A 22,402-nucleotide genomic window follows, 5' to 3' on the forward strand; every position below is an offset into this window, starting at 1 on the left:
CCAGTGATCTATTAAACATCATGTTTCTGTATCATGTGCTCTAACTTGTTGAATCGCACCGGATACTGTGGGAAATTTGATATACTTCCTCTAACCTTGTTATCATTTGACATTATTAAACACATCATTGTCCTTTATGAAATCATTATTGATGATTGTTTTCAATATTGTAAACACCAATGAGTCTGCTGAATGACATGATGTATTTGGAGCAGTACTAACCTCTGTATATCCATGTGCTAAAAAATGGAGATCCACCAAATTGTGACATCTTGAGTAGATGCAGCATTATGTCACAAACATTCATTAGGTACAAAAGAACATTTTTATGAAATTGTGCAAAAAAGTAAATGACTTTTATAGGCACACAGTATTGGCGAGATAATACGCTCACCAGGCCCTGCTAAGTCTTTACATTATATTAGTTTTGATTGATTATGTTGTGTACACGGCCTTCTTACACTATAACAATAACTAAATATGGAGAATTATATGGTTTGGGCCATGCTTTATGCGGTTGGCTAGAAGTTGTGTAAGAATGAAATACTATAATATATTATACACTACGATACATCCAGTAAATACACTTTAATACATCCATCAGGAACTACCTGCCAGACCACAACTTCCTTATGAAATAGAGTGGACATATCTCCAATAGAGTGCCAGATCAGGTCATTAGCAGGTAACAATGTCTCAAGCTGCACTTACACTATATGTGGTTTGAATCCCTCAAATATAAAATAATATGGCTATGGATGTGGTTTTACAACATCAGCGAAACTCGGCCACATCAGGTGACAACTCACATTATACAGCTCCATCATCTACTGAGTGATGATCGTGGTTTAGTTGGTATTAGAGTTATGCCCCCCCAAAAATCAGAGCTCTGTAAGCCTCCTCCTACTTACCGACATGCCCAGTGCTGCTTCTGATTGATATACTAGAACCAACTTCATAGTCTACATTGCCAACTAAACAATATAGGGGTTGGTATGTCGGCAGCTAGCAGAAGGTTTGCAGGGCTTGGTACCTGCAGCCTGGGTCAGAGTCCTGCTTATCATTTTGCTCCACTCTGGGTAGTAATATTGTCCTAGGAATGTTTGTTAAAATTTGTATTTGCCTGTGTTACATTGACTCAAAATTACAAGGGATTAAGGCTATAGTTGCTAAATGCCTTAACAATGTGCTTGACCATTTTAAAAGGGTGTTTCACTTTGGACAAAACACCCCACTCCAGTGAGGCTGGTCTGATGGTCGCCAGCCGACTGATGACCATGAAGACTTGACCACTAATCTGATCTTGCAGACATTCATTGCCATTGCTAGCAGTCTGATGGAGACTGGCGGAATGCCAGTGCTCTGGGAGTAGATTTCTGTTTATCTCCATTGCTTGCCACTGTCAGTTTTTTATATAAGATGAAAAAAACTTTTTAAAGGAGTTGTCTAATACTGGATCAATTATTTTCAAGACGCTGAATAAAAATATATAAAAAAAAACATTCTTACCTCCTTGACCGGCATTGTTCCCCAATTTGATCTCTATGTCGCCTGTCTATGTTTTGACATTGTTGATGTAACGTGAGCACTGCAGCCTATCAGTGATTGCGCATGGGCTGGAGCCTTCCCAGTTCGTCCAGAGAACATCCACTCTAATGAAATTGTGAAAGCTGCAACACATAGATTTGGGGGCACTCAAAGCAGGTTGTTAACTTCAGTAAGCCAATAAACTCAATGACAATGCCAGTATTTACGTTACTAATTTACCGTAAGTATGTCCTCATCAGGAGATCTGGTGTAGCCATCTGATATTCTTACCTACAAGAGTGAATATTTTAATCAGTGGAGTAAATTGGCTGTGACAAAGGGGCCGGTGGCACTACCCAATGTAGACTGACAAATGTAGACAAGAGGACCCAAAGAGATACCTATATCTTTAAATGGAGGGGATTAATTTTAGCACCAATACTAGGCTTTAACCCACAGCTGTTCAATTTCTCAGTTCTGTACCTTATATTAATTGAGTAGTGACATTAAATTTGCTTAGTGATATCACTAGCCTAATGGATAGAGTGAACAACACTCTTAGTGCAACAAATTTCAGTAATATATGGAGCAATTGCTGGAGTCATTGCTTCAAGAGTCAACACACAGATGTAACCAGGACATGGGCTACAATTGTCGCATTCCTTGTGTCAAACCACTCATGACCAATATACAACTCCAGAAGTGTCTTACCTGGGCCAAGGAAAAAAACTAAACTTAAAACAACTGGACTGTTGCTCAGTGGTCCAAGGTGTTATTTTCAGATAAAAGTAAATTTTGCATTTCATTTGGAAATCAAGGTCCCAGAGTCTGGAGGAAGAGAGGAGAGGCACACAATCCAAGCTGCTTGAGGTCTAGTGTAAAGTTTCCACAATCAGTGGTGGTTTGGGGAGCCATGTCATGTGCTGGTGTAGGTCCACTGTGTTTTATCAAGACCAAAGTCAGCACAACCGTCTACCAGATAATTTTAGAGCATTTCATGCTTTCCTCTGTCGACAAGCTTTTTGGAGATGGAAATTTCATTCTCCAGCAGAACTTGGCACCTGTCCACACTGCCAAAAGTACCAATACCTGGTTTACAAACAACAGTATCACTGTGCTTGATTGGCCAGCAAACTCACCCGACCTTAACCCCAAAGAGAATCTATGGGGTAATGTTAAGAGGAAGATGAGAGACACAAGACCCAACTATGCAGACGAGCTGAAGGCTGCTATGAAAGCAACCTGGGCTTCCATAACACCTGAGCAGAGCCACAAGCTGATCACCTCCATGCTACTCCGCATTGATGCAATAATTGATGCAAAAGGATCCCCGGCCAAGTATTGAGTGCGTTTACTGAACATACATTTCAGTAGGCCAACATTTTGGATTTTAAAATCATTTTTCAAGCTGTTGTTATAAAGTATTCTAATTTACTGAGATAATGACTTTTGGGTTTTCGTTGGCAGTAAGCCATAATCATCAACATTAACAGAAATAAACACTTGAAATAGATCACTCTGTTTGTAATTATTCTATATAATATACTAGATGGTGGCCCAATTCTAACGTATCGGGTATTCTAGAATATGTAGGTAGTATGTAGCACGGGCTGCGTTCTATATTGCACAGTGACGTAGTAAATAACACAACCGATGTAGTATATAACATAGCTAAGTAGTATATAACAGAGCTATGTAGTATGTAACACAGCGTACGTAGTATATAGCAGAGCTACATTGTATACAACACAGTCACGTAGTATATAACATAGCCATGTAGTGTATTGCACAGGTATGTAGTATATTGGACAACCACGTAGTATATAGCAGAGCCACGTAGTTTATAACATAGCCACGTAGTATATTGTGGAGCCACATAGTATATTGCATGGTCACGTAGTATATTGCACAGCCACATAGTATATAACAGTCACGTAGTGTATTGCACAGCTACGTAGTGTATTGCACAGCTATGTAGTTTATTGGTCAGCGACATAGTATATAACATAGCCACGTAGTATATTGTAGAGGCACGTAGTATATTGCATAGCTACGTAGTATATTGCATAGCTACGTAGTATATTGCACAGCCACGTAGTATATAACAGAGCCACATAGTATATTGCACAGTCGACGTAGTTTATAACAGAACCGACACAGCCACATAGTATATTGCACAGCTACGTAGTATATAACACAGAGCACCTAGTATATTGCACAGCCACGTAGTATATTGGACAGTCAAGTTGTATATTGCCCAGCTACATAGTGTATAGCACAGAGATGTAGTATGTAACAGAGCCCACACAGTATGTAACACAGCCCACGTAGTATATAGCAATGTGGGCACTATATGCGTGGTTAAAAAAGACTTAAAATAAAAAATAAACATATACTCACCTTCCGAAGGGCCGTTGAAGTCCTGGCGCCTGTGTATGGTGCACGCATCAGCTTCCGGTCCCAGGGTTGGTATGAGAGCAGGACCTGTGATTACATCGCGGTCACATGACTGTGACGTCATGGCAGGTCCTTCTCGCATAGCATCCTTGGCTCAGGAACCTGCCGCTTGCACTGCCGAGGACTGTGGGCGACGTCGGAGGGTGAGAATAACCTTTCCTTTTATTAGTATTATTTGTAACATTCGATCTTTTTACTATTGATGCTGCATAAGCAGCATCAATAGTAAAAAGTTGGTCACACAGGGTTAATAGCTGCGCTACCGGAGTGCGTTACACCACGCTCCGGTAATGCTGGCATTAACCCTGTGGGCTGACTGGAGGGGAGTATGGAGCGGGCACTGACTACGGGGAGGAAGAAGCGGCCATTTTGCCGCCGGACTGTGCCCGTTGCTGATTGGTCGTGGCAATGGTCTTGGGCGTTTTGCCACGACCAATCAGCGACTTGGATTTCCATGATAGACAGAGTCCACGACCAATGAATATCCGTGACAGACAGACAGAAAGACAGACAGATGGAAGTGACCCTTAGACAATTATATAGTAGATGAGTTTCACTTTTTGTATTGAAGAACTGAAATAAACTTTTTGATGATATTCTAATTTTGTGAGAAGCACCTGTATATGCAGGAACAGAGCTCACAGACTTTTTTTTATATCGTTATTTGTTATTCATTATTTTTAAAAATAAAGACAGTGTTCATACACATCTGTTCATATAAACTGTTATGTTATTTCCATATACTAGATTTGGCACAACAACTGTGTTAAAGGGAACCTGTCACCAGGTTTTCCCATATAATGTAAGGCCAGTACCTCTAAGCTCTCATATACAACATTCCAATATGCTGTATGTCCCCAATCCGGCCTGCAAGACAAGAAAAAGAGCTTTTATTATACTCGCCTATGGGGTGGTTCGATGGGCGTCGCTGGTCTTGGTCCAGTGCCTCTTCTCTTTTTACGATTGCAGTCCTCCTTCTTTGCTTCCTGTGGATGATGCATCCTAAGTCATTCACACAGTGGCCAGCATTGTACTTCTGTGCAATCGTACTTCTCTCTGCCCTGCACAGGAAAAGAAAAAAGAAAGCTGGGGTTGGTAAGGTTAAACAAAAATATTAGACTTAAAGGGAAGGTGCCATCAAAAAAAATTTCCAACGATGGAAAAAATGTAAAGAATTAATGTTTACATTTTCTTAAAAAATATTATAATCTGTTGGTAATTTAGTAAAATATGAAAAATAATTTTAAAAGGTTTGGCATTTCCACTATTAAACACTAGGGGGAGCAGCTAATGAAATTTGACAAAAAACTAGTGTACAACTAGCTCACATTACTGCACTGCAGTAATTATGGGCGGAGTCTGCTGACATGTGTGATATCATTCCTCTCCTCCCATTCTGGGTGTTTGCTAAGGGATAAGAGAGGATGATATTCAGGAACCCAGTGAGAAGCCATTTTGTTGGTGATTGCAAAGTTATACTGACAAGTAGACAGTCACCGAAGATGGCAGGTAGCAAGGATTCTGGGAGATATATGGTGGAGGGAGCAGGGTGACAGCAGCACAGAGTATTTCAGGACAGCAGTGTGCTGGTCTATGGGGGGGCACCCTGTTTGGTGTGCGGAGCAGCCAGGGATTGTACATAGACCGCTGTCTTTTATACACGTGGATGGACCATCTGCTCCACAGAAATCCAGGAAACATTTCTGTGGATTGATGGCCTGTTCTGATCCAGACTTTGCATGCAAAGACCCCATTCCCCTCCTCAGATCCTGTCTTCTCCATCCTGTCCTGGCGATGTGTGAAAGCGAGGCGACAGGCGCAGTGTGGGGTGACGCTGGGAAGGAAATGTAGCCATATAGTAATGATAAAAATGAGACCCCTCTCTTCAGCTGCCTCACCAGCCCTCCCCTGATGGCACCTAACTGGAGGTCATGCTGCTGCCTCTATTACCCCAGACCCGTGTGCAGGTGCTCAGCCAGAACCACCCTAGAATGGGTCCCCTTTCTGAAGATAATACTGTCATACAGATCACACAATACTGTCCTATAGTTCTCACATAATGCCATCATATAGATCGCAAATAATGACGCCATAGTGTTCTCACATAATACCGCCATATATATCACACATAATACCGCCATATACTTTACACATAATACCGCCATATACTTCTCACATAATACCGCCATATAGATCACACATAACAGGGGGGAGAGGAGTGCATAGAAGAGGATTAGATACATGGCCCAGCAGTCAGTATCACACATAGGAGGATTTGATACACAGCTCAGCAGTCAGTTTCACACTGGATAATATTAGATACACAGCTCAGTCAGTATCACACAGGGGAGGATTAGATACACCTCTCAGCAAACTATCACACAGGAGTGGATTAGATACACGGCTCAGCACAGTATCACACAGGGTAGGATTAGCTACATGGCTCAGCAGACAGCATCACACAGGAGAGGATTAGATACAGTCAGCACAGTAACACATGGGAGGAGATACACCGCTCAGAGTCAGCATCACAAATGATAGGATTAGATTACCTCTCCCCCTCCCCCGCCCATATTACTTCACTGCTGCTGACCCTGCTCCTTTCTCCCTCCTGTGCAGTCCTTGGTCTCCTCCTCCTATAACAGCAGGGAGCTCACAGAACACAGATGCACTGTGAGCTCCAGAAAGATGGCGCCAATCTCATCCCTCTGCTGTGATGTGGATGGCTCAGGGGGCGTGGCCAGATCACAGCAGGGAGCAGCTCAATGATAGCTATGGGGTCGGATGCCTACCACAGATCTCTATGCCCAGGGCGGCTGTGTTTGCAGAGTGTAAGTGTTGTGCAGCTACACTTACACTCCTGCAAAGCAAAATGGCGGCCCCCAGTGGCTGAAAAAATAATAATAAAAAAAATGTTAAAGTTGAAAAATTTAAATTTGTATTAAATAATTGTTTATGTAAACAATCATTTTTAATACAAAAAATAAAATGCGGCACCTTCCCTTTAAAGAGGACCTTTCACCAGCTTTAGCATGTTTAATCTTGAATAAAGCAGATTTTTAGATTTTTGTTTTGCAGCGATTTTAGCTTGTAAAGTTTAGATTCTAATTTCCCCTTCAACCAAAAAGGTGCTAGCAGAGATTCTTTTCTGGTGGCGTTTACATTTCCTCATGCATGCTGTTGACCAATAATAAGCAGTAGAAAGGAAGACAAAAAACACCAACAGAGAAGATTAGTATAACTTTTTATATATGATATAGAAAAACATGTAAGGACTCACAGACCTGCTATAATCACTGATTTCACTGCTGGTACTTAAAGGGAACCTGTCAGCAGGATTGTGCTCAGTAACCTACACACAGTGTCAGGTTTGTGCCGTTATACTGATTAAAATGATACCTTGGTGATGAAATACGTCTTGTGGTTGTTGTTTAATCTTTATTTTCAATTTTTATTTAATGACTAGCTGAAGAGCCCGGTGTTGCCTGGGCATAGTAAATATCTGTGGTTAGTTATAGCACCTCACTTCTCTTATTTTCCCATCACGCCTCTCATTTTCCCAATCACATCTTTCATTTTCCCCCTCACATCTCTCATTTTCTCCCTCACACCTCTCATTTTCTCCCTCACTCCTCTCATTCCCCCCTAACACTTGTCATTTCAACCTTACATCTGTCATTTTCTGATCACTCCACTATTTTTCCTCACTCCTCTCATTTTGCACTCACACCTTTTCATTTTCACCTCACACCTCTCATTTTCACCTCATCACCTCAGTATATACATGTTTGTCATCTCCCTTATATATAGTATACATCTGTATGTCATCTCCTTTATATAGTATATACCTGTATGTCATCTTCCTGTATATAGTATATACCTGCTGTGTGTCATCTCCCCTATATATAGTATATTGTTGTGAATTCTGTTGTCGAACTCCCTCCTGTGGTCGTGAATGGTACTTCAGCGAGTTCTGTCCATGGACTCCCTCTGGTGGCTGTGAGTGAAGCTGCTGCTTCTGAGGTTCCTTGCACAGGTGACGTGGTTTATCCTTTGGTTGGCTGCTCTATTTAACTCCACTCAGATCGTTACTCCATGCCAGCTGTCAATGTTCCTGCATTGGTTCAGTTCGCTCTTGGATCTTTCTGGTGACCTGTCTTCTCCAGCAGAAGCTAAGTTCCTGATAGTTATTATTTGTTCATTGTTTCCTTGTCCAGCTGGTTATCATGATTTTGTCTTGCTAGCTGGAAGCTCTGGGATGCAGAGTGGCACCTCCGCATTGTGAGTCGGTGCGGAGGTCTTTTTGCACACTCTGCGTGGTCTTTTGTAGTTTTTGTGCTGACTGCAAAGATACCTTTCCTATCCTCTGTCTGTTTAGTAAGTCTGGCCTCCCTTTGCTGAAACCTGTTTCATTTCTGCGTTTGAGACTTCATCTTTACTCACAGTCAATATATGTGGGAGGCTGCCTTTTCCTTTGGGGAATTTCTCTGAGGCAAGGTAGGCTTTATTTTCTATCTCTAGGGCTAGCTAACTCTTAGGCTGTGAAGAGGCGTCTAGGGAGAGTCACGAACGCTCCACGGCTATTTTTAGTTGTTGTGATAGGATTAGGGCTTGCGGTCAGCAGAGCTCCCACATTCCAGAGCTTGTCCGGTGTGAGTTTAACTATCAGGTCGTGCCGGGTACTCCTAACCACCAGGTCATAACAGTATATACCTGAATGTCATCTCCTTCTACATATAGTATGTACCTGTATGTCATCTCCTCCTGTATATAGTATATACCTGTGTGTCATCTCCCCTGTATATAGTATATATCTGTGTGTCATCTCCTCCTGTATATAGTATATACCTGCATGTCATCTTCTATATATAGCATATACCTGTATGTCATCTCTTCCTGTATATAGTATATACCTGTAGGTCATCTGCTCCTATATATAGTATATACCCGTGTGTCATCTCCTCCTGTATATAGTATATACCTGTATGTCATCTCCTCTTGTATATATATATGTACCTGTATGTCATCTCCTCCTCTATATAGTATATATCTGTGTGTCATCTCCCCTGTATATAGTATATACCTGTGTGTCATCTCCTCCTGTATTAGACCTTGTTCACACGTTATTTGCTCAGTATTTTTACCTCAGTATTTGAAAGCTAAATTGGCAGCCTGATAAATCCCCAGCCAACAGGAAGCCCTCCCCCTGGCAGTATATATTAGCTCACACATACACATAATAGACAGGTCATGTGACTGACAGCTGCCGTATTTCCTATATGGTACATTTGTTGTAGTTTGTCTGCTTATTAATCAGATTTTTATTTTTGAAGGATAATACCAGACTTGTGTGTGTTTTAGGGCGAGTTTCGTTTGTCAAGTTGTGTGTGTTGAGTTGCGTGTGGCGACATGCATGTAGCGACTTTTGTGAGATGGGTTTTGTGTGGCAACATGCGTGTAGCAACTTTTTGTGTGTCGAGTTGCATGTGACAGGTTAGTGTAGCAAGTTGTGTGCAGCAAGTTTTGCGCATGGCAAGTTTTGCGCGTGGCGAGTTTTATGTGTGGTGCCTTTTGAGTATGTGCAAGTTTTGTGTGAGGCAACTTTTGCATGTGTTGCAACTTTTGTGCATGTGGCAATTTTTCCGCGTGTGCAAGTTTTGCGTGTGGTGAGTTTTCCATGAGGTGAGTTTTGCACTTGTGGCGAGTTTTGCAAGAGCCTAGTTTTTGCATGTGGCGAGTTCTGCGCTTGACGAGTTTTGAGCGGCGACTTTTGTGTTTCGACTTTTATGTGGCGAGGTTGGTGTATTTGTGGTGAAATGTGTGCTGAGGGTGGTATATGTTTTCAAGCACGTGGTAGTGTGTGGCGCATTTTGTGTGCGTGTTCATATCCCCGTGTGTGGTGAGTATCCCCATGTCAGGGCCCCACCTTAGCAACTGTACCGTATATACTCTTTGGCGCCATCGCTCTCATTCTTTAAGTCCCCCTTGTTCACATCTGGCAGCTGTCAATTTGCCTCCTACACTTTTCCTTTCATTTTTTCCCATTATGTAGATCGGGGCAAAATTGTTTGGTGAATTGGAAAGCGCGGGGTTAAAATTTCACCTCACAACATAGCCTATGACGCTCTCGGGGTCCAGACGTGTGACTGTGCAAAATTTTGTAGCTGTAGCTGCGACGCCTCCAACACTTTTCCTTTCACTTTTTTCCCCATTATGTAGATAGGGGCAAAATTGTTTGGTGAATTGGAACGCGCGGGGTTAAAATTTCGCCTCTCAACATAGCCTATGACGCTCTCGGGGTCCAGACGTGTGACTGTGCAAAATTTTGTGGCTGTAGCTGCGACGGTGCAGATGCCAATCCCGGACATACACACACACACACACATTCAGATTTATATATTAGATATGCTCATACCCTGGGGCTGGCCAGGAGGAGGGGTGGGGGTTTTTCTTTATGTGGTGCTCTGATTAGGTATTCTTAATGCAGACTGCTGACAGGTCACTGATCTCTCAATGCTACTGCGCAGGCGCTGGCGTTGCCATCTTGGAAGAGGAAATTTTTTTTCTCCAGCAAGATTGTGCTGCTGGCGCCTGCACAATAGCAGCTATCGGATCTCTGTACACACCAATAGCTGCTGCTGTTTTGTACCTGATCAATAACATGAAGAACAATGATTACTAGGACACTAAACATGCGATTATGCTGCAGAGCAGGGGCCACTGCTGGCACCTGCCTTCAGAAGGCTTTTTTTTTCCTCAGTGTGTGATGATATATTCATTATGTAAACTAGGGGGCAGGTCAGTGAGAGATCAGTGACCTGTCAGCAGTCTGTATTACGAATATCTAATCAGAGCACCAGATGAAGACCCCCCCAGAGGCCGCCCCAGAGCATGAGCATATCATTAACTAAAAACTGAAAATAAAGATTAAACAACAACAACAAGACAAATTTCATCAACCAAGGTATAATTTTAATCAGTATAACAGCACCAACCTGACACTGTGTGTAGGTTACTGTGCACAATTCTGCTGACAGGTTCCCTTTAATGTAATTACAAAGTGGAATGGAGTAGAGAAGAGCTGTGTATCTATCAGTGTGTGGAGGAGGAATAGAAAAGGGCTGTATGTCATTACAACACCTTTTGCAGCTCTCTTCTCACAGTGCTGTCAGCTCTGCTCTACTGCCCCTCTCTCCATAGTTCTAGTGACTTGAAAAGAGATTTGCAGGTGTTTTTTATAATGACACTCAGCTCTGCTTTACTTCCCTATCTCCATACTTACAGTGACTTGAGAAGAGATCTGCAGATGGTGTGTGTAATGACACACAGCTCTGCTCTACTATACCCCACTTTTAATCATGGCAGGTGCTGACGGTGAGATCAGGGAGGAGAGTAGCACCGTGAGTAGTGTTGAGCATTCCGATACCGCAAGTATCGGGTATCGGCCGATACTTGCGGTATCGGAATTCCGATACCGAGATCCGATACTTTTGTGGTATCGGGTATCGGTATCGGATACATAGAGATGTGTAAAATAAAGAATTAAAATAAAAAATATTGATATATTTACCTCTCCGGCGGCCCCTGGACTCAGCGCGGGTAACCGGCAGGCTTCGTTGTTCAAAATCAGCGCTTTTAGGACCTGAGAATCACGTCCCGGGTTTTGATTGGTCGCGGGCCGCCCATGTGACCGCCACGCGACCAATCACAAGCCGCGACGTCACCGCAAGCTATTAGCGCGCTCATTTTTGAAAAATGAGCGCGTTAATGACTTTCAAAGACGTAGCGGCTTGTGATTGGTCGCGGCCACGCGACCAATCACAAGCCGCGACGTCACCGCAAGCTATTAACGCGCTCATTTTTAAAAATGAGCGCGTTAATGGCTTTCAAAGACGTAGCGGCTTGTGATTGGTCGCGTGGCCGCGACCAATCACAAGCCGCGACGTCACCGCAAGCTATTAACGCGCTCATTTTTAAAAATGAGCGCGTTAATGGCTTTCAAAGACGTAGCGGGTTGTGATTGGTTGCGGCCGCGACCAATCACAAGCCGCGACGTCACCGCAAGCTATTAACGCGCTCATTTTTAAAAATGAGCGCATTAATGGCTTTCAAAGACGTAGCGGCTTGTGATTGGTCACGTGGCCGCGACCAATCACAAGCCGCGACGTCACCGCAAGCTATTAACGCGCTCATTTTTAAAAATGAGCGCGTTAATAGCTTGCGGTGACGTCGCGGCTTGTGATTGGTCGCGTGGCCGCGACCAATCACAAGCCGCTACGTCTTTGAAAGTCATTAACGCGCTCATTTTTCAAAAATGAGCGCGCTAATAGCTTGCGGTGACGTCGCGGCTTGTGATTGGTCACGTGGCGGTCACATGGGCGGCCCGCGACCAATCAGAAGCCAGGACGTGATTCTCAGGTCCTAAAAGCGCTGATTTTGAACAAAGAAGCCTGCCGGTTACCCGCGCTGAGTTCAGGGGCCGCCGGAGAGGTAAATATATCAATATTTTTTATTTTAAGTCTTTATTTTACACATCCCTATGGATCCCAGGGCCTGAAGGAGAGTTTCCTCTCCTTCAGACCCTGGGAACCATGAGAATACCTTCCGATACTTGATGTCCCATTGACTTGTATTGGTATCGGATATCGGTATCGGCGATATCCGATATTTTTCGGGTATCGGCCGATACTATCCGATACCGATACTTTCAAGTATCGGACGGTATCGCTCAACACTAACCGTGAGGCATTACATGTTTTTCGATATCACACAAAGATAGTAAGGTTTGGCATTCTTCGGGGACATTTTCTTATTTTTCCCCTGCATAACACCTCCTGCTTGTAATTGGTCAATATCATGCAGGTGATAAAGTTAATGCCATTGGAAAAGTATCTCTAGTAATGTCATCTTAGTTGAAGGAGCAATTAAAATCTAAATTTTACAAGCTAATATCTCCGCGATGGAGATGAGAACTGAAATAACTAAATATCTTTTTTTCTAAGATCTCCATCCACTTCATAGAGTGTGTTAATATACTCACCTACCGTTATCTTCTCTGGCATCCATCACCTTTTTAGTCTCCTGAGTGATCTCACCACTCTCAGAGCGCAGCGTGAACTGGATGTGGCTTTTACAATTTGAACCTATGGAGCTTCAGAACGAGGCTTCATAAACTTATATTGTAAAAGAAACTTTCGGCTCACATATAAAGAGATCAAATAGTCTGAAGAGTCACCATGACATGACTCAAATGGGAGAAGAACGTCGCTGGATACTGGAAAAGTTGGCGGTGTGTGAGTGTATTAATACACTTACTGTACACTATATACATTGATTTAGAGAAAAAAAGTTAATGGGAGGGCTTCATTAGGCAGGGGCAGGCATACCATTGGTGTAACATGAGCAGCCGCTCCGGGGCCCAAGTGGTATGGAGCCACTTCTTCCCCAAAATAGTTGGAATTGTGTATTATAATTATCTATTGGAATAAAAGTGGTCCATATATTGTATTGTTTTTGCACAGTGGTCTCTTCTATCATGTTTACTCCTGCTTTAAGGTGGTAAGAATTTTTTTTATGTAATGAAGGAATGCTCTTTATGTTTGACCCTCTTCAATATGAAATAAAATACCGAAGCTGAAAGCCATGCTAAGATTTGTAGTTCCACAATATATGTAAAGCAGCATAATATACAGTTATGGCTGCTGGTAGCAAAAGACTATGCACCACTAATTGATTTCAGCCGTAAAGTTAAATACTCAGCGTTAGCCACATTCACAGTTTCTAATCCTTCTTTAGTGAGAATTTAGTGAACATTTCTAATTCTCACCCCCTACACACAGATACAATTCATAGATGCTATTAGGAGGAAATTTAAAGCAGCTCGGCAGTAGTATGTTACCACATGTTACAGTAACTCCAGGAAGAAAAGGCTGTAAAAAGAGTTACAAGCTAATCTGGAAAGGAATTGTCACAGTAGATGTCTTGTAGGCATATAGATTTTTACTCTAGAGTCTGTAATGCTTACCATATGGCACACACACTACCTTTTTTATAGCGCTGTGGAAAACGAAAACTGGCATTACCTCTCTCCAAAAAAACAGTTACTGTTTAATGGCCACATGGGTATTCAGGAGAAACCCCATTTTTATTGAACTCAAAAATGCATTGCGTTATTACAAAAACATTTCTGCTGTGAAATCAGCCTGCATGTTGTAATATATATCTTTTATAAGTCTGTGTACATGTAAGCCAGCTAGCACAGCAATATCAGAGAATATAAGACATAAAAAACAAACTTTGCACATCCTGTAATAAATGCCTCTAATATTCAGTCTAGTCTACAGCAGAAAAGATTTTTGATAATTTCTTACTATTGAGCACAATGAACTAGTAGATTAATAAAATGGTGTTTTGGTGCCAAGTGAAAAGTCAATTTCTTTTCTGAATATAAAAGGGTGACGTTTGATGTTTCTGTGTTGCAGGATCTATAGATCATGTTCTGACCCACTCAAGTGGACTAAACATAGACTGTTTCACACTTCCACCTTCACTGGACCAGAAAACTTAAGTATCAAATGTGGAAACAGCTATAATGCAGCCCCATACAAGAACTACTATATCCATGGCCCCGCATTAGAGCTTGTGCAAACTGATTCAAAGGTTGACACAATCCCACCGCTCACTATGTACTAGGAGTACAGCGGCTCAGCTGTCCTAAGGATTGGAAGGGTGTGCCGGTCCGTCAGTATTGTAAGTTACAGCATGGCTGTCCTATACTATGCAGAGGCATGCTGGGCTGTCAGTTTTGTGTATGGGATTTCCCTGCAGCCCAATTATGCCAGGCCTGCTAGAAGTCCTCCAGTTGTCACCATTTCAGGGTGATTGCCTGGCTGTTTAGCTGACTGGCTATGCTTGGACTATTGCCAGTCGTATCTTTTGCATGGTAGTGTGTGTGTGTTTGTGCGTGCGTGCGCGCTTATTGCTCAGTATTTTCTGACTCTGATCTTTGTTGCGTCAGACCTCGGATTTAGCCCCTTTGACCATTCGATCATATTTTCTGTTTGCCTCAATGTTCTCTGAACCTCATTGCCTGACCACAGACTTGCTCTTGACTATTTGTTTTTGTTACCTTTGACACACTCTCTTGGTTTTGACCTTGGACTCCATGACTTCCCTGCCTCATGGCTTGTTCTTGAGAAGTGACCCATCATCACACCAGGTCAGTAATTACTGGGCGTGGGCGAGAACCATGAGGACTTCCTCTTACATCCTGGCAACCTTGGCTCCTTTTTTGACTAGCTGTCCTTGCGCGATGTGACATGTGCATCTTGTGACAACATTGACATCATGCCATGCCAGCAGTTCTCGAGGCTCTGATCCATCAGAGATTACTGACTTGGTAACTGAGCTGGATCCTGTGAATCAACTTGCACCAACTCTAACTACACCACTCACACCTGAAGGAGTAACTTAGAGAAATTCCATTATAGGAGTTTTTTCTGGTCTAAAACTAAGTCTGCATTCACTCTTGGAATCCTCACATCTTGTGCCGTGAGGATTTTCTGGTGCTGGCATTGGTAGAGGTGGGGGTGTGACTGCAAGTATGTGATTTGCATACATGCGGTCACGTGCTGACTAGACTGTATCTGGCCTCACTCAATGCAAGTGTTTTAAACAAGGCCCGATACAGTCTAGTGGCCGGTGGTATTCAAATGGCATACTTGTGGTCATATGACTGCTCGCTGCCGACACTGGAGAACCCTCACAGCACATAGTTTGTGCGATGTGAGGATTCACAAGTCTATAGTCACATAACAACTCCTCTTGAGACATAGCGACCATGGTCATTTATCTTATTGTTCAGTTATACTCATAGAAGACCATGTAAGCAAACATAATAATGTAAACTAATACAATTTAATAAATCTTGAACTGTATGGGAACAGTGTCAGTGCGGCTTTTACATCAGCTGATTAAGGCTTATAAATGACCACCAGTCAGCTATATGCAATCCAATTGTTGGTAATTCATTTACTGCCTATACTGATTTTTTTCTGTCGGCAGAAAAATCCTTAAACTTAATGGATGAGCATTTTGATCATTTTTAGGGTGATTGCCCTGTTTAGATGGGCTGATGGTCAGTAACAAGTGTTCCTATATTCACTTCTTTGATGAGTAATGATTTCACTAAATGTGTGATTGTAATTGTTATTATATAATATTAGGATATTAAATATCTAGATAATTATGTATGACTGGAATTTATAGAGATGGGAGCATTTTCGAAAAGACATACTGATAGGGAATATAAATTGTTCGCCCCAACGGGGACAGCGATGATGATGTGTGCAAACTGTAAAGCGCTGTGGAATATGTTAGCACTAAATAAAATAATGATTATTATTCTTATAAAGATTATTGATTCACAGGACTCTGATCCATCCGTACTCGGTAATCTGTGACCATTGGACATGAGTCCTGCGATTCTTCTGACCTCCCGACATTGTCCTGTCTTATTTTAATCGGGGTGGCATGACATAATGATTGCGGCATACCACACACGTTGTCACACTTAGGCTACTTTCACACTAGCGTCGGTACGGGGCCGTCGCCATTCGTCGGCCCGACGTACCGATGCACATTGTGAAAGAGATAAACAACGTGGGCAGTGGATGCAGTTCTTCAATGCATCCGCAGCCTCATTTTAATGTCCGGGGAGGAGTGGGCAGAGTTTCGGGCGCACATGCGTGGTAAAAAATGGCAGACTCGATGCACAAAAAAAGTTACATGTAACTTTTTTTGTGCCGAGGGTCTGCCAAAACATGATGCATCCGTCGCACGACGGATGCGACGTGTGGCCATACGTCGCAATGCGTAACTAATGCAAGTCTATGGAGAAAAAGTACATCCTGCGGGTACATTTGCAGGATGCGTTTTTTCTCCAAAACTATGAATTGCGACGTACGCTGTTATGATCCGGTGACCTTGGAGCAGCATGAAAACTTTCACTGGAGTAGGTGGTAACTATACTGACCGCAAATCCTGATCTTAACACCGCAACTAGAAGTAGCCGTGGGGTGTACCTAACAAGCCCTAGACACCTCGTCACAGCTGGAGGACTAAATACCCCTAAAAATGGAAATAGGAATACTATCTTGCCTCAGAGCAGAACCCCAAAGGATACTATCTTGCCTCAGAGCAGAACCCCAAAGGATAGGCAGCCCCCCACAAATATTGGCTGTGAGTAGGAGAGGAAAGACACACACAGTCAGAAAACAGGATTTAGCACAAGAGGCTGCTCTAGCTAAAATAGGAAAGGATAGGACAGATTTCTGTGCGGTCAGTATTAAAACCCTTCCAATAATATCCACAGCAGGTTATACAAAAATTCCTCCATCTAACTGAAGACGTGGAACGTATATCTGCAACTCCAGAGACTACTAAACTCAGAGCAGGAATACAATCAAAAACAAGCACACAGCTTGTGTGCCATAGAAAAAGAAACATACACTTATCTTTGCTGAATTGGCAGCTAAGCAGGAGAAGCCAGACAGAGATCAAATCCTTCCCAAGAAACATTGACAACTGGCAAGGACTAATGAGTCCTGCAAACCTAAATACTCTAGTCAGAACTGCAATCAGTAGATACACCTGTCCAAGACTGCAGCCCAGAGACAACTGCATTACCACCTACAACCACCGGAGGGAGCCCAAAAGCAGAATTCACAACAGTACGCCAAATAACGCTAGTGTGAAAGTAACCTAAGCTGGCTAATCAAAAGTAGAGTTGGGCATGCCAGTAGGTAAAGAGAATCACAGCACTCCTGTTTAGTGATTACAAGATTACTGACCTGGCTGTTGGACCAGGGATTCCTGAGAATCGATTCTCCCAGCTCTACTGGAATTATATGAAGCACATGGATGTTATCAATCTTTGGCTTTCGTTTACTAGGACACATTTTATTTCTTTGTTAATAGCATAGCTATGACTGGCAGGGATATTTCTATTTCACTTTAGAATATCAAAAAATTGATGTATTGATTTATTCAGACTTAAACAAGGTTAAAGCTCACTTTTTTCTTTTTGAAGACTTCCATTGACCGCCCGATCAGTGTTTAAATTACCGTACCATTTCCCAATCAGCCAGAGTGGAGGAAACTCTGGTCACAGGTTGCCTACAATTTATGTAGATATGGAGACAATTTTCTGTGGTTTAACTGAATTGAAGTCAGGTTTACCTGTACCAGAAGTAGAACACATTACTACTACCGTTCTACGCCTACGCTTTAATGTTTACTGTGTCACGAAACATGTAACCTTTAAGGACAGAGATTCCATCTGTCCCAGTCCTTTCCACTCAACACCTTGTTACTCTGTTGTTCTCCAACACCTGATCTCTCTCCAGGGAGCGCCATGCATCTCAGAATCACAGACTATTGTACTCTTTTGCTTAAAATTAAAAGGGTGTAGATTATTGTGTAAAATTAGACTCAGTTAACTGAGGAGCAAGTGATGACTTGATGAAAGACATTTAAACTTTATACATTACCCCACCTTTATAAAAATAAGCATACTGCTATGTTACATTGTACAATACTTCATTTTCATTCTTTTCTAAAAGTTTTTTGGCTTAGTTTTAACTTTTTTTTCCAAATAAGTTATTGAGCTCAAACTAAGGAGTTTCTACTGTATAAAGAGTATTGGATGGAAAACTTTAACTCTTAGCTGACTGTCATCTGTAAATGTAAGTTTACTTTTCAATTTTGACTTTTAAAGGTGTATTCTCACCTTAAACTTGTCAGAAATTTCTCAATAATGGGATATTCACATACAACACTGTAAAGGACAAGGTGGAATTACATGCACAGTTCTCAATTCACTTCTATGGGAATGAAGAAATTTGCATACTTACAGCTACCTCTTTATTCACTGAAGCTTAAGGCAGTGTCCTATATTTGAGATGTGTGTTGGTACTAGAGGTGGGGCCCAGATCTGTCAGGCAGATATGATATACCCTGTATAAATGGCATAAATATCTAATATGGGAATACCCCTTCATGGGAATACCCCCAGCCATGTACTCTCAAAGTTTAGGGGGTTGAACAAAAAGACAAATGCAATGCCATCAGAATGTCTACCAAACCAGCTTATTTCATGAGAACTGTTCATACAGCTAATGTGTATGGAGGTGTCCGGACACACCCTTAGGCCGGGCTCACACACAGCGAGATACGGCCGAGTCTCACAGGTTAAAACCAAGCTCTGGCACCGGCACTCCAGAGCGGAGCGTGCGGCCGCATAGCAATACATGGAGCCGCACGCTCCGCTCCGGAGTGCCGGTGCCAGAGCTTGTTTTTAACCTGCGAGACTCGGCCGTATCTTGCCGTAGTGTGACTCCGGCCTTAGGTAGTTATCAGGAGTAATCCAACATTCCTGATTCTCTTCTTTTTAAGCGTTTGTCCACTAGTTGGACAATCCTTTCTTAAGTTCTATATTCCCCAGTGTAATATAAAACTAACAGACACTTCCCATACCAGTACCGTTCTAGTGATATCAGCACCAGGCCTCCCAGGGCTTATGTTTCATTAATATACTACATGAGCCCTGCATCCAATCTGCGGACACTAATGGGTTGCAGTTTTCACACTTCCTTCTGACGTACAAGTTTTATTCGAAGAAATTGTGAGCAAAGCAGCCTAATAGCTGCTGATCGGCTGTAGTGCTCACATGGCATAACAATGTTAGATAAGTCCTGGGAGACCTGGCAACAACAACTCTGGAATGGCGATGATGCTGGACTTAACTATCTTTTATTTTTATTATAACTTGGGGAATATAGTTTTTAGGCAGGGATTGTTCGAGTAGTATACAACCCACTTAAAGGGAACCTGTCACCCCGTTTTTTGAGATTGAGATATAAATACTGTTAAATAGGGCCTGCGCTGTGTGTTACAATAGTGTATGTAGTGTACCCCGATTCCCCACCTATGCTGAGAAATAACTTACCAAAGTCGCCATTTTCGCCTGTCAATCAGGCTGGTCAGGTCGGGTGGGCGTGGTGACATCGCTGGTTCTTCCTCAGCTTTACGTTGGTGGCGTAGTGGTGTCCGCATGTTGAGGTGACTAATCCACTGTGGGCACCTGAACAAGCAGCGCGCGATCTGCGCTGTCATCCCTTTTGTCGGTGGGGGCGGCCATCTTCCTGGGGCCGCGCGTGCGCAGATCGAGTGCTCTGCTGCACGGGGTTTCAGGAAAATGGCCGCGGGATGCCGCACGTGCGCATTAGAGATCGCGGCGGCCATTTTCCCAAAGCCGAGATGCAAACTCGGCTTTGGGAAAATGGCCGCCGCGATCTCTAATGCGCACGCGCGGCATCCCGCGGCCATTTTCCTGAAGCCCCGTGCAGCAGAGCACTCGATCTGCGCACGCGCGGCCCCAGGAAGATGGCCGCCCCCACCGACGAAAGGGATGACCGCGCAGATCGCGCGCTGCTTGTTCACGTGCCCACAGTGGATTAGTCACCTCAACATGCGAACACCACTACGCCACCAACGTAAAGCTGAGGAAGAACCAGCGCTGTGAACACGCCCTGCCGACCTGACCAGCCTGATTGACAGGCGAAAACGGCGACTTTGGTAAGTTATTTCTCAGCATAGGTGGGGAATCGGGGTACACTACATACACTATTGTAACACCCAGCGCAGGCCCTATTTAACATTATTTATATCTCAATCTCAAAAAATGGGGTGACAGGTTCCCTTTAAGGAAAATAATCCACAAAAGGTGTTTGATTATGGCTCTCTCCTTAATTAGAACACATGCACACTTGGCATAGCTGAGTATGCATGTGTATGGGGTGGTAGGAAAGAATAGTTGTTGGCAGAATGAGTATTTGACCAATAGTTTTCTAAAATATTTGGTCAGCTTTAGTGCTAATTTACCCTGTGTGTAGATTGCACTTTATATCTAATTTAGAAAAGAAAAGTAGGAGACAAAGTAAGTTCAAAAAGAAAGTGATGTCTTTTAATTGTTTTCTAATAAACATACCCAGTGCTGAAATAATATGTCAGGAGCTTGTTGGCACAGACTTTCTGGTGCCTTAGATTCCACCAATGAACTAGGGCACAACTGTCATCACATAGGACTATAAAATGAATACATGGGCTTACAAAATAAAGTAAATCATGAAGGTACAATCCAGCTCAGAAAGGTCCGTTACATTTTTCTTTTAAATTCTTTGTTAGAAAAATATCATTCATAAAAAAGTTACATATCTTAAAAAGTCACAACCTCCATATGGGAATGCAATGTGGGCAGACACGTTTCGAACAACAGTTCTTAGTCTTTGCAAAGACTTTGCGCAATACCTGGCATCTTCTGCCGCTCTTCCTTTTTACCTGTTTGTTGTCTTAACATAATCTTCATAGTATCTATGTGGAAATTTTCACTTTACCAGGCACTCTGCCACCAGAGTCACCTATGGAAGTGTGTCTACTGTGTCTCTAGATGAATTCACACTATTGATTGCAGTAGATGATATACAATTGCTCATTAACACCACAAACATTTTGTAACCCCACAGTTTTCCTACTGTATGTTTCAGAAAGTTGTACAATGCGAGTGCAAAACGTTTAACATGATTGAAAATTCTTGAGATGATCAGAACATTGTGCTCACAGTAACCCTTGATTGCACACCCAAAAGTCTATCATGACAACACCCATGTGAAATGGATATTTTGATTGATTGATGTACTCTTGGAATACCTCCTCATCTCGAAGATTCCATATTAACCGCAAAGAACAAATACTGTTCTAGGCCCCAAATTTTTGCCTGTAACCTAATATGGTAGATGGGGAACAACTGAGTTATGAAGCACAATATCTATTTTTTGTTCCAAATCAGTAGATTTTCTGCCCTGCAATGCGATGTCCAAAGATACAGCTGAAAACAAAGAGTATGTACATAGAACATCTGTCGTAAACTATTTTTTTTATAAAGTTTGAAAACTGCTTTTTAATTTCAAATACATGTTTTTTGTGGGTCCACTTGCATGCTTCTGTATTTTAGGCAGCATAAGCAAACCACGAACCGTTCAGTCTTCTCATATCTTTGCGTAGTTTGGGTTTTTGTTTCACATGATGATGTCTAAATCATCCTCTGGCTGACTCGGAGAGAGTGGTTTGATTACTGCAGGTGGTTCCCTAGCTGCTGCTTTCATCATAAACTCTCACCACTTCAAAAACACTCCGCATCACAAGTGACCCCATGACACTTGGCTGAGCGCCTGCCGTTTTGTGGTACATTCCTAAATGCAGTTTTGTTCACAGTTTATCAAAAGCTATCTGCAATACTTTGTAAAGATTTATATGGGTGATTAGTAGAGATGAGCAAATAAATTTGAGTAGAATTGAATTT

General features: G+C 42.5%; 1 protein-coding gene across 3 annotated transcripts in view; it reads left to right on the forward strand.

Annotated features, from left to right (window-relative positions):
• The window catches only part of THSD4 (thrombospondin type 1 domain containing 4), a 1,349,728-nt gene that overhangs the window by 913,530 nt on the left and 413,796 nt on the right, over positions 1 to 22,402 (forward strand). The window lies entirely within an intron of this gene.

Source organism: Ranitomeya imitator, chromosome 4 (genome assembly GCF_032444005.1).
Source record: "Ranitomeya imitator isolate aRanImi1 chromosome 4, aRanImi1.pri, whole genome shotgun sequence".
Classification (NCBI taxonomy): Eukaryota; Metazoa; Chordata; class Amphibia; order Anura; family Dendrobatidae; genus Ranitomeya; species Ranitomeya imitator.